Genomic DNA, 15,043 nt, shown 5'->3' with positions numbered 1-15,043 from the left:
TAACAAACATCCATACTGACATACTCACAAACTTTCGCATTTATAATATTAGTAGGATCGTAATCGTTCTATAGACATTATTACAATGTAAATATAATGTAAATTATCCAACTTGTATAAGGTACAAAATATTTTTTACACACGTCTTTTTTTATTTCCTCCCCACTTTGCTGGTATTTGGTTAAAATTTTACTATACTGTGATAACCATCGATCCATATAATCACGTCTATATCCCTAGCGGGGTAGACAGAGCCAGTAAAATCATACTGGGGTAACTCTGTTACTATTTAACTCAATTCTATAATTAAGCCAAACTGCTGAACGTGGCCTGTCAGTCTTTTCGAGACTGTTTGCTCTGTCTACCCTGCAAGGGATATAGACGTGATTCTATGTATGTATGTACAACTAATTAGAAACCACAAAATTATAAAATGTTTATTACCAAACGGATACTAAATATTTTATCCATTTATTGTATACAATAGTTTGAAATCCGCATAATTTAATGCAACTGTTTATCAGCACAAACAAACACCACAAATTAATGTGTTTGTTTATTAGATATCGAATTATTGCAATGATTACCATTCATTTAATACACTTCCCCGATTTTCCATGAAGAGAGTGATGAATGTGAAAATTACATATATTCACGTTTATATCCCTTGCGGGGTAGATAGAGCCGACAGTCTTGAAAAGACTTAAAGGCCATATTGCATAGCTTTATGATGGAATTGATTGAATCAAATAGTGGCAGGTTGCTAGCCCATTGCCTATAAGAGGAATTCCAAGTTTAAAAGCCTATCCCTTGTTTACCTTTTACAACATCCATGGGCAAGTTATGGAGTGGTTCTATTCGAAAGTGTCGGAAACCACACGGCGGCGCTCCATTAGAATGAAATTGTGATTATAGGTACTCGTATGAATGTAAGAGGCGATTTTAATAACAGCGCTTTATAGCACTTTGATCTAACTTCGTTGAGAGTTAAGTAATTTTTTTTTAAATATTGTAATGTTCATAAAATTACACCTTTTTTGGGACCTACCTATAATCAAACCTCTTTTCAGGAGCTCTCATATTTATATACATACATACGTACATATCATCACGTCTATATCCCTTACGGGGTAGACAGAGCCAACAGTCTTATATTTATATGTATACATATATTGGATGGCTACCCCGCACATACGACCACGAGGTTTATTGCGGCGGGCATCGACAATCAGTGTTTATAAAAATTATAATTATATACATTTATATAATTATTTATACAATTATACATAAAAATGTATAATTTGATGAACAAGTGTACGCAAAGTGTGTTTAATAACAAAACAAGTTTGAGAGAGCTCTCTGCCACAGTACAGAGCGCTTTAAGTAATTAAATTATAGTGCCGTGCATTCTTTGTGGTCGCCATTTTGCGGCGCTTGCTCTAAGTAGTTAATTACATTGTTTTAACCCACTTTGAAGTTTAAAGGTATATGTTTTTTACATAGTTTTTATGTACATCGTTGAGTTTATTGTATGAATTTACCAGTTAGGCTAATATTTAAAAATAGCACATCGCTTGGTAAAAAAACAATGTATATAATAAGCTTCGGCACGGGAAGAGAGGTACTGTAATTGACAATATGTATTTGAATATAAAAATTGAATTTTGTTGAATTAATTAATTTAGAAAATTTACAAATACTCAATGATTTCATTGCCAAATCTACGTCTTCAAAAGAATCCATTCAAAGCAATGGAAAATTTTGATGGAAAATTCTTAATGGCATTGATTGAGGCTGAGAACTCGAAAATGAATATTATCTCCGATACATAAAAATGTCTGAAAACTAAGTTGTAATCGTAGTCAAATTAATATATCTTTCATGAAAACCACCTCCTACAGGCAGAATTACGAGCAAAACCTAGTTGCCAGTTAGTTAAATCACTACACCCATTGAAAAGAGCCAACGTAAACTAAACCCATGTCAACTAACATTACGTAAACAGCTGGTAAATAAACAAAAACTCGGGTGTAACCATAGACATAGTCCTAGCTAGACCCCGCTAGTATGTGTTAGTACCTACTTCACGTGTCAAACCAAGGGAAAACCAAACAAGAAGAAAACTGGTCCTTAGTAGACTTTTTATAAAACAGTTTTATTTGGTATCTGCAGATATGGTAAAATACTGTTTTTGTGCTGCCAAAAACGTTGTAGAATTATGGGAAAATGTCCCTGTCTTCCTACTAGAAAAGAAACTGTACTTGAACTGGCCTTCTTATAGAAAAAAATCGTGTAGTTTGTAAGAGTTAATTAAAGGAACAGTATAAAAATCTGTATTTTTGTTAGGCTCTAACAAGCAAACTCCATCATAATGCCCGCTAAATATGGCATTTTGAGACTGTTAGCTCTGGTAGCTCCCATGTGACCTGACCTAATGCTATAAAGTCGTGGTATAAAGAATAGAGTGACTTTACAATAAGCAGAAAAAAATGATACATTACATACAGTGAACTAGCGGTATCTATCTTATACTATGTCCGTGGGTCACAACCGTGGATAAAGTTGTAGGTGTGGCACAAATAGACAGTCGTATCTCGAGCCCTCACAGTTTGTCTTTGGAACTCATTAGGGATGAGACAAATTGTTTTGTTATAAATTACATTAATCATCAACCCGTGCCGTGTGGTTCCCGGCACTATTACAAAAAAGAATAGGACCACTCCATCTCTTTCCCATGGATGTCATGGAAGGCGACTAAGGGATAGGCTTATAAACTTAGGATTCCTCTTTTAGGCGATGGGCTAGCAACCTGTCACTATTTGAATCTCGGTTCTATCATTAAGCCAAATAGCTGAACGTGGCCATTCAGTCTTTTCAAGACTGTTGGCTCTGTCTACCCCGCAAGGGATATAGACGTGATCATATGTATGTATGTATGTATCATCAACCTTCTGACGTTTTATATATATTATGACAACAGTTCAATACTTAAGAAAAACCCTTCCAAATATATAATACTGATGACTGACGGAGAACTGACGGTTCCATGGAAATTATGATATTAGAAAATATAAATAAATGAAAATAGAGATACGCAACTTGCGTGGACACTTGCCTTCCATTGCTAACATGCATCTACTGATTAATTTTTTTATTCAAATAACGTTTAAACGCTACACTTATAAACGTTCAGATTCTGGTAATGTAAAATAAAATTATTTTACCTTTAAGTAATAAAAGTTCATAGGATAAAACGACCAATTTAAATAAAAGCTGATGAAACTTTTTGCCTGCATCACAGACTTCCAGGAATATGAGAAATTTTATATTTCAACTAGATTTTATATAAAATATGAGCAAAATTCTTCATCAAAGTTGATATGATGAAATATTATCAGTATTTTTTTTCGTGGAATTCGATATGGCTAAATGTTTTTAAAGTTTTATTAATCTTTTGATCCTCCCATAGATTAAAAGGATTTTTATCTATAAATACTACAACTACTATTTTATTATTTCGCTATTTATAATTTTATTGTATATATTAGGGTGGTCCTTATTTTACAAAGTGAAAAATAACATCGAGGCACCTTGTCATTGCGTTCTTTATGCTATAAAATGAACTCAGTTTTTTTTATATTTTTTTTAAAGTTATATTTAGGGGTCGCGCCAAACATTAGAAAATTAAAAAAAATACTCAAAACAAGAGAAAGGCTTATGAATGAAATTCCTGACGAAATTTATAAAAAGTTATGATCTATCTGTTTTAATGGCTCATAGGCGAGCACCAGTTGTCATTTTGCTCTCCTCACCCCCCCTCTTGCCATACATTAACAAGGACATGCCCCGCAACTTGTTCGCTATCAGCCTTAAGTGTGAGCGCAAGTCCGTTTTGTTTACGAACGTTATCAAGTCTGGACGCCGCTAAATTAAGCAACAGGAAAGCTGCAATTGTAATCAAATCTACGCTGAAAAATGCTGGGTCGGACCCCATGGAATTTTCTGTGAATAGATCGTCCATTCGTCGTCATCGGATAAAGCATCGTAAAGAGATGGCAGAGACGTGGAAACGCGAATTCACTACTCACTTGCCTTTAACTATTCACTGGGATGGAAAGCCAATAGAAGACATTACCGGGCACGTAACAGTGGATCGTCTTCCTATTTTGGTGTCAGGACAAGGAATCGAACAACTACTATCGGTCTCGAAACTGGACCGTGGAACAGGAGAAGCATGTGCATCAGCTGTGTATGCTACTATACTGGATTGGGGACTGAACGATAGAGTTAAATGCATGTGCTTCGATACGACTGCAGTCAATTCGGGATTGAGAAATGGGGCATGCATACTATTGGAGCAAAAAATGGAGAAAGATATGCTTTGGCTTGCATATCGCCATCATATACTGGAGATAATGCTAGAAGCCGTCGTGAGTACAGCTCTAGGTCCATCAAGTGGGCCTGACATGTTGATTTTTAAAAGATTCAGGAATCACTGGAGCAAAATAGACCAGACCGACTACAAAACAGTCGCATCTGATCCTCATTCGCTGGAATCTGTACAGAAAGAGATTCAAAATTATGATTTCCTTCGCTCAGAACCAACTCAACGACTATCAATCTCGAGATGATTATAAAGAACTACTCAACCTCACCATTATGTACCTAGGAGGACTTCCTGAGAATCAAGCATCATTTAGAATGCCAGCTGGACTGCACAGGGCATGCTGGAATGCAAAAGCTGTATATTGCTTGAAAATATTCTTATTTAGACACCAGTTCAAAATGACCAAAAAAGAAGAAAAAGGAATTAAAGATGTTTGCATCTTTTCAGTCATGATTTACGTGAAGTACTGGTGTCAAGCTTCTGTTGCTTTGTCAGCTCCCAAAAATGACTTGCAGCTATTAAAGGACCAACATTCACACAACAACATTCGAATATATAAGTCCAGATCTATTCAAAGTAGCTCTAAAAATAATTATGGAACATCTGTGGTACTTGGCAGAAAGAGCTCGTATCATTTGCATTTTTCGATGACGAAATTGCATCAGATACCAAACGAAAAATGGTACAGGCGTTAGAAAAAGAAGGTCTCGATTTCTCTCCGAAAAGAATTAGTTTGGATACGAAAGTCATTGCAAGAAAAAATATCGAAGACTTCGTGTCCAGTAATTCACTTCGTTTTTTTGAAATACTAGGAATATCATCTCAATTCTTAAAAAAAGATGTGAATGACTGGCCAGAAGATGATGAGTACAAAGCTGGAAGAGACATTGTGCGGTCCATAAGGGTTGTGAATGATATTGCTGAACGTGGTGTTGCGTTGATGGAGGAATAAAACAAGTTGATCACCGCCAATGAAGATCAAAAGCAATATTTAGAAAAAATATCCGGATTCTAAGAAATCAACACTGATTAAGTAAAATTTTGATTGTTTTGTATGTTTTATGTTTGAGCTGGATTATTTTAATAACTTAACGTGTCAATTTTCATTGCTAGGAATAAATGTGACCATTTAGAAAAATACATGTATTTATTTTTTCTTTCCAACTTTAAAAGTCCCGTCGCGACCCTTAAATATTAATATTAAATTATGAAAAAAATACCAAGTAACTTTCTAACTTTACATATCACTATGCGAGGGTGCCTCATCATAAATTAAAAAAAAAATTTTTTTTGGTATTTAAGGACCACCCTAGTATATATTAGTATTTCGCGAAAGGATAGGCAGAGAAATCTTTCCTGCCATCTTATCTGCCGCTATCCCTGTACACATTTCTATTTCAATTTATTATTTATCATCATATAATTTAGTTACATTTTTCCTCATTTATTTATCATTCATACATTATAATGCGATAGTATAACTATAAAAAATTAAATTTGGTAATTGATTATAGTTAGTTATATACATCTCAATTCACTCAGAGTGCAGATGTGCAAATGTATGGGTCGATCTTCACAGCTATTAAATTAAGTAAACTCCTTTCGCATCATGCACGTTAATTATTCTCTTCACAGACTAGTCGGTTCAGAATACTCTTGACTAAACATTTGACCAGGACATCCCCAAGCGGGATCCCTTTCATTCGACTATTTTTTTCCTATTTTAGTTTGGCATAACGAGTTACGCATACTATTTTTTGTCATAATAGTTTTTTGGCATAATTGGTTTTGGCATACTATTACACTAGGCATAAATATAGTTTAGACTAATTAATTTTTTGCGCGGAGCAGATGTAGTGTAATGGTTAGGCTAGGTTAAGCTAATAGTGGGTATGCTTAAAGAAACATGCCTAAAAAGTTATGCCAAATAATATTATGCGTAACAATTATTGGGCTAAACAAAAGTATGTTATATAAAATTATGTCACAAAATTTTATGCTAATAGATAGAGAACCTCGTTCATAAATTCAACTGCAACTTTATGAACGAGGAGTGAGAACTATAATAATGTTTCTAAAATGTTCCTTACCAACGTCCCCATATACACTCTCCTTTTACATATGCTCATTCAACCTGCCTTCGTTAGTTCTACATTCATTCATGATTTTTAATGTAGACAATGTGCATTCGTCCACGATTTAGATTTAAGAGATCTATATTTGTAAATTGACGTCCGATGAAAATGCTGCAGTGCAGTTTGTTCCGCCGCTTCTTCTACACATGCGCTTTGGAAGCGGTAGTAGTTATAATTAGATTTAAGCGATGTGATGTCAATAAGTGATACCTTGTACACAATTCTGAAAATAAATCTATTCTATTCTATTCATCTCATCCATGTGGCCAAATGATCACTCTTCTTTCATATCACAGCATTCCCTTATTTAATAACCATTCATGTAGGTATATTGTCAAATCTGAGTATATTCCTACAAATTTATAGGCCTTTCACAGTGACATACATAATTAATCTTACTAAAAGTAGAATATAGCCGTAATTTCATTAAAGCCCGGGTAATTAGCAATTTATTGGATTACATTCATCTACAATTCTCCCACCTGCCTTTATTATACTGGGTTATTCAAATTCTTTAGTATTTATTACATTAAGTATTTCGGATTGGAGAGAGATGTTTGTAATTTACCTATTCCATTTAAAGTAAACTAACTGACACGTCAAAGAAAGAATATTTGAGTAAATTTTTTTTTCAAATTTATGTTAATTCAACAAAATATCTCTGTCAAATCATGCATTTCTATTTTGAGTCCGTAAGAGGTTTTTTTAAATTATTCTGGAAAAAATAGCAAATAATGTCAGAATTCTAGAATATCACAAACAATAAAACAAAATAAGGGAAACAAAAGTTTGTTTATTTGTCATTACAATTGTTTAAATTTCTTCTAGAAGCAATTTTTCACACAGAAAGCAGAAAATACCACACAGCTTTGTTACTATCAGTAATATTTTAATTAAAGGCAAATTAACGATAAACGACAAATATTTTAGACCATATACCGTTTCGTTCATCTTCAGCGTTAAACAAATAGTATTACATACATACATAAGATCACGTCTTTATCCCTTACGGGGTAGACAAAGCCAACAGTCCTGAAAAGACTGATAGGCCAGGTTCAGCTGTTTGGCTTAATGATAGAATTGAGAATCAAATAGTGACGGGTTGCTAGCCCATCGCCTAAAAAAGAATCCCAAGTTTATAAGCCTATCCCTTAGTCGCCTTTTACGACATCCATGGGAACGAGATGGAGTGGTCCTGTTCTTTTTTTTTATTGGTGCCGGGAACCACACGGCAAAATAGTATTACCCTAAAAAAATTCGAGACAGATAAGAACAAAACGCCAAGTAGGTTCCGCGCGGGCATTAATTAAAATAGTAACTCATTCCTCGGCGGTAAGTGTGCCAGCCGGCGCTAATTACAGGAACTTGGCTCTTTTTAGCGGGGGAGATAGCAAGCTTTGCGAAATAACGCGAAATATGCGAGTTAGTAACTTTATCTGTATTTAATTTCAATGGCTATAGTCCAGGGATCCTATTTCATAGAACAAAATAGAACTATTCCTAATCTATCTGTGAAAGTTATAAAAAGCATATGGGCGAAATAAAAATAATAAACATTTTCTTAGTTTAGACCTCTGGTTGCAAGGTACATAATATAACTAACCATTTTTGGTGGGATGGTCAGAAACTACATCCTTCAATTAGCCACAGCTACAATGCCTACATAATGTACTTCTTTAAAGGGTGATAACACCCCCGTATTACATCATATGTGGATGAAGGGAATGAAGTATGCAGGGATCGTATCAAGTGGACACAACCAAGCTAAATAACTAATTTCTATACGCCAGACTTGCTTCAGATCTAGCTTTTAGTATTTTTAAACTTATGAACCTTTAAAATAATCATATATTTTGTTTCCAACTTAACGCTTTCATATTCGGTAATCAAATTTATCAAACGTTAATTTCATGGATTTTCCAATTTTCCCACTAAAATAAATAATAATGACCATTTGACCGCGCATAAAAAATAATTAAAAAGTAATTAATTACTCGCATTCGGATGTAACTACCGTATACGATGCGAACGTTATTTGTGTTCAATTACATTAACTGACAATATTGCTTAATGTTATGTCCTTGTGTGTGTTTGCAGTATTTTTCTAAAAACTGTGCCGTGTGGATCCCGGCACCTATACAAAAAGAATAGGACCGCTCCATCTCTTTCCCATGGATGTCGTAAGACTAAGGGATAGGCTTACAAACTTGGGATTCTTTTTTAGGCAATGAGCTAGCAACCTGTCACTATTTGAATCTCAATTCTATCATTAAGCTAAATAGCTGAACGTGGCCGTTCAGTCTTTTCAAGACAAATTTCGTTAATGTTGGAATTGAGAATCAAATAGTGACAGGTTGCTAGCCTATAGCCTACAAGAAGAATCCAAGTTTATAAGCCTATCCCTTAGTCACCTTTTGCGACATCCATGGAAAAGTTTTAGTGGTCCTATTCTAAAGTGCTAGGAACAACACGGCACTCTGTAGCCCACTGTACAAATAATATTATTCAGAAAAGTTATTGGTTGGCCGTGGTAGGATTTGAACCTGTGCCTAGACCCTTCTTATTCAGGCACCTTAATCGTTCATCCAACTACGGTCGAACAGATAATCAATTTAATTAATTGACTATATTGCGGCGCTATTGGGTCAGTTAGTCGTAACACAAGCTTATTGCGAAGCTCGATTCGCCTTAAGCTTTCAATTATCACATAATACGTTCGTAGCTAAACTGTAGAACGTCTACGATTGCGTAGCACGTCGTAGCATTGTCATAGCGGTCATTTTAAACATAACAAAATTTTAGACTATCACTATTATAGCATAGTTGCTTCCCGCGTCTTTCCTTATATTCGTATGTATGTATGTATGCTTAGATCCTTTAAACTATAAAATCGATTTTGATGCAGTTTTTTTGATAGAGTGAATTAAAAGTAAGGTATTATAGATATGTATAAATGCTACCCGTACAAAGCCAGGGCGGATCACAAGTTAGGTTATAATAGTGACAGACCAAAAAAGGTATATTTCTCAGAGCAAATGGAGGATTCTTGAACACCTTTTCATGACAATGCAACATATATCATATGATTCATGATGGTAATAAGATAATATACGTCACGTCTATAACCACGCTGAAAGGCACAAGATAAATGATTACACAAGGAATGCAGTGTAGTTTGTTCCACCGCTTCTTTTACACATGCGCTTTGGAAGCTGTAGTAGTTATAATTAGATTTAAGTGATGTGACGTCAATAAGTGATACCATGTATCCATTTTTGAAAATAAATCTATTCTATTCTAATTCTTCTATCATTAAGCCAAACAGCTGAACGTGGCCTTTTAGTATTTTCAAGACTGTTGGCTCTGTCTGCCCCGCAAGGGATATAGACGTGATAATATTTATGTATGTTTGCTATACTTAAGTAAGAGCTAGTTCCCGATAAATTCCTACACGTACAGACACACAATATAACTCGGCAGGACTCAGCTTACAAAAGCCGCGTCGGGCGAGCGACGATTTGTCGCGCACAATCAGTTACTATTGTTGTTTATACGGTGTCCACACGTTCTCATTTCTAAATTAAAAAAAAACAATATTTTATTCAGAAAAAAATTGACGGCTTCTGTGGCTCAGCGGTAGTACGCTTGTCTGTGACATCGGAGGTCCCGGGTTCGAATCCCGGTCAGGGCATGATGAGAAAAGAACTTTTTCTGATTGGCCTGAGTCTTGGATGTTTATCTATATAAGTATTTATTATAAAATATAGTATCGTTGAGTTAGTATCTCGTAACACAAGTTTCGAACTTACTTCGAGGCTAACTAAATCAGTGTATTTTGTCCCGTAAAAAAAACCAAAAAAAAAAAAAAAAATAGACCTTAGCAGGCACTTTTTTACGTCATATTACATTTAAGTAAATTACGTGCATACATACATATAATCACGTCTGTGTCCCTTGCGGGGTAGACGGAGCTAACAGTCATCAAAAGACTGAAAGGCCACGCTGTTTGGCTTAATGATAGAATTGAGATTCAAAGGTTGCTAGCTCATCATCTAAAAGAGGAATCCCAAGTAAGCCTTCCCCTTAGTTACTTTTAACGACATCCATGGCAAATAGATGGAACGGTCTCATTCTCTTTCCTAGTAGTGCCGGGAACCACACGGCACTTCTAAATAAAATATTGTTTTCTTTTGTATGATGTGAAAGATCAAGTCAAGATTACACACGGCTCAGGAGATACCTGGACCACAGTGGCACAGCTATCTTCTTAGTCCACCGTACCTGACATAAATCACTACATAGTATAAAACAAAGTCGCTATTTTAGTCTGTTTGTCTGTATGCTTAAATCTTTAAAATTACGCAACGGATTTTGATGCGGTTTTTTGTAACAGGTAGAGTGATTCAAAAGGAAGGTTTTTATGTATAATTTTGCACCCGTGCGAAGCCGGGGCGGGTCGCTAGTAAATAATAAACGAATAACCGACGACCTTTATGATAAGATTGATAGACGTAGCAAAAGAAAGTTTACAGAAATTGTTATACTTAAGTGGAAATATGCGGTTTCTGCCCACTCCTTCGAGAAAGAAGAGTGATGTATGTGTCCCAAAGTGAGTTAAACTTCTACCAATGGGATAATAATACAATGATGATATATTTTATTCATATTATAATACGAAATAAGATCAATTGTTACGCCTCCACGCTTAGTTTAAGCTTGGAGGCGTCCGTTAATTGCACCAAGTAGGTGGGTAGTGTTACGGGGAAAAGTTAGTAGTAAATAATTTTATATATAAAAAAAACATCTTATATACAGACTGATAAAGTTCATGACACCAATTGATAAAGATCTTTTCAATAGATAGATAGACTCTTTATTGTACCATAAGAAAAAGAAAAACAGAAAAAAAAAATGTGGTAAAAGACGGACTTATCGCTAAAGCAATCTCTTCCAGTCAACTTTAGGGTGGGAGGAAACTAAAATAGAATGGCGACCAATCATGACCAGAGACTACGCTTTTATCGCTCGAAAGGCTAGCGCTGTTTCGTTTATTAGTATGACGCGATAGTTTTGCGCGCGATAAACCGGCATCGCGCGTGCCATGACACGAGGCTGACCAAATTAAAAAAACAGCCATTGTGACTAACAAGCTACCAGTGAAATATAATTATATGTATGGAACAAATCCAAAGAAAACTATAAGCTTTTACTATAATATAATAATCCAAAGAAAACTATAAGCTTTTACTATTATATTATAGTAAAAGCTTATAGTTTTCTTTGGATTCTTCTTTTAGACGACGGGCTAGCAACCTATCACTATTTGAATCTCAATTCTACTATTAAGTCAAACAGCTGAGCGTAGCACATCAGTCTTCCAGGCTGCTGGCTCTGTCTTCCCCGCGAGCGATTTATACGCGATTATATGTATGTACGTACACACTATCTTCTAAGATTTAGTGCTAAATAAATCGCACTAAAGTAACACGACTAACCGACTAACTCGACAAAAACTAACCGGACACGGGATAAGCTACCTGTAACAAGGAGGATGCAGTAAATTTCTGCCAAATTGGAGCCCACTCCAACAGAAGCTGGATTTGTACATAGACTTGTATACAACAGACTTGTCATCAAAATAATGTTATAGTTTGCGAAAGTATAATTTATAAATAGAATAGATTTATTTTCAAAATTGGATACAAGATATCACTTATTCTTCTTTTTCGTCGTTACCTTTTCCCCCTTTCTACGTGGGGTCGGCACAGTATGTTAGTTTTTTCCAATGACTTATTACAAGGTATCACTTATTAACGTCACATAACTTAAATCTTATTATAACTACTACCGCTTCCAAAGCGCATGTGTAGGAGAATTTTTGTAGGAACTCATTCTCTAAATGAGCATAAATAACTTATATCCTTTTTGTCAATTAATTACATAAAATAATTTATGACGAATTTATACAGATTCTTAATTGTTTGTGTGTCGATTTATATTTTTGAATTTTTATCCATAGATAGTTTGCTAATATATCAAAGAATTTTCTACATGTGTAATCCATCACATACAAGTCTACGTCTACCAGACAGCTTCACAGTTGTTAGTGCGACAATAAGGACAGTATTTTAGGGATGTCCCGAGATTTCCCGGCCGAGTGGACACTCCGTTCTAAACGATTTATATTATTGAAGCCACGCTCGGAGCTCAAAGGTGACAACCTCTATAGACAAATTCGATGGCTATTTATATAGAATATTTTATTGGGTTAATTGTTTTTTAAATATTTGTCATTTTCGAATTAATTGAGTCCTAAAGTTTAAAAATACATACATATGATCACGTCTATATGCTTTGCAGGGTAGGCAGAGTCTTCAGTCTTTTATAATGACTAGCTGTTGCCCACGACTTCGTCCGCGTAAATTTCGAGTTGAATCTTAATCATACAGTCAGATACTTCTCTATCCGTTTCAGTCAAAATATTAAATGTACAGACAATTTTTTTTTTTTTACTTTTTTATTATTTGTATAGATAGCATTGAGATTCAAATAGTGATAGGTTGCTAGCCCGTTCCAAGAATCCCAAGTTTATAAGCCCATTCCGAAGTCGCCTTTTACTACATCTATAGTAACGAGATAGAGATGTCCTATTTTATTCGCTATTGGTGCCGGAAACGACGCGGAAAAATAAACACTATTAAAAAAAAGAAGCAAAATTATAATTAACTATAATCAGAAGACGGAGAAATAACCATAAAAGGTTTACATACCTACATGTGACCAAATAGAGTAATTGACAAATCAAAGAATAATTTATATAAAAAGTAGTGGGTCTTTTTGCCGATAGACTTATTGTTGTTAATGTATCTTACAAAACATTAAGTAGGTATTAACTTAGCATAGCGAAACCACTAAGGCTATTAATTATGTATAAGAATATTATGGATATTATTATTATTCCACTAATTATGTAGTGTGAATGTTATAGATATATTGATAGAAACATCTTGAACACAATATTTATTTTTAAAAAAGCCTTGTTTCAAATATGTTTAGCACAAATAAATTCACAACGTTATCACAATATACAAAACCAGATAGGTACAAAGAATTGCTTTCAAAATATTTATTTTATACCGTGTGTGTGTGTGGAACTCCATTTCGGGAGTCGTTTAAAAACAGACAAACGAAATTTGACAAGAAATTCAATTGTACAAATTCCGATATGTAAATGACAATACGTTGGTCCCTCCCACGTCAGCTCGGGCCGGATCGATACCAGTTTTATTTTGCTTTCCTCCATGTGGAGAATGTACAATTCAAATATTATATACATAAAATTCTGTGCCGTGCCGTGCCGTGTGGTTCCCGGCAGTGTCGTGTGGTTCCCGGCACCAATACAAAAAAGAATAGGACCACTCCATCTCTTTCCCATGGATGTCGTAAAAGGCGACTAAGGGATAGGCTTACAAACTTGGGATTCCTTTTTAGGCGATGGGTTAGCAACCTGTCGCTATTTGAATCTCAATTCTATCATTAAGCCAAATAGCTGAACGTGGCCATTCAGTCTTATCAAGACTGTTGGCTCTGTCTACCCCGCAAGGGACATAGACGTGACCATATGTATGTATGTATATAAAATTCTAGTGTCACAATGTTCGTTCCCGTACTCCTCCGAAACGGCTCGACCGATTCCCATGAAATTTTGTAAGCACATTGAGCAGGTCTGAGAATAGGCCAACATCTATTTTCCATATCCCTTAGTGATAATGGTTGTACACACTTAACATTTTTTTTAACTAAAAATTACTTAAAGATTATTTATATAGCAAAATAACGTTTGCCGGGACAGTTAGTATTTTATTAGAACATTATTTTAGTCTGTCCAGCCAATAAAGTCCAGATTACGTCTGCAGATAGTACCTACAATTTCAAGTTGTACTAAATTTTGTAAGAATTCAGCTATTTGGCTTTACGATAGAATTGAGATTCAAATACTGCCAGGTTGCTAGCCCATCGCCTAAGAGAAGAATACCAAGTTTATAAGGGATAGGCCCTTAGTCGCCATTAACGACATCGATACTATGTCTTATACTTTTCTCTATTGGTGCCGGGAACCACTCGGCAACATTTTTATATGTGAAAAAATAAACTTTTTAGAAAACATACCTATATTTGTCAGACTTAAATAAAGGCTCTTTTAGTTTTGTCTTTTTATTATTTCTCATGAAGTAACGGGCTTTTTCTGCCGGGGTCTTTGCTAAGTAAATTAAGTAGAACGACAGGCAGGGTGCGGTGATAAACTCAGTAATGCTATGGCATCTATAGCCTGGTACACTCAGCAGCATATAAAGGTTTGTTTGTTTGTATCTTCTATATCTTATTCCATAGAAAATATCTTTATTCCATAGAAATTTACACAGTAACAAGAAAATAGTAAGTACATAGTTATAAAAGAAACAAATCACTTGCAATGGCGGACTTATCCCATGAAGGGATTTCTTCCAGTCAACCGGAAAGG

Source organism: Amyelois transitella, chromosome 16, assembly GCF_032362555.1.
Source record: "Amyelois transitella isolate CPQ chromosome 16, ilAmyTran1.1, whole genome shotgun sequence".
NCBI lineage: Eukaryota > Metazoa > Arthropoda > Insecta > Lepidoptera > Pyralidae > Amyelois > Amyelois transitella.
This window is presented reverse-complemented; position numbering follows the sequence as displayed.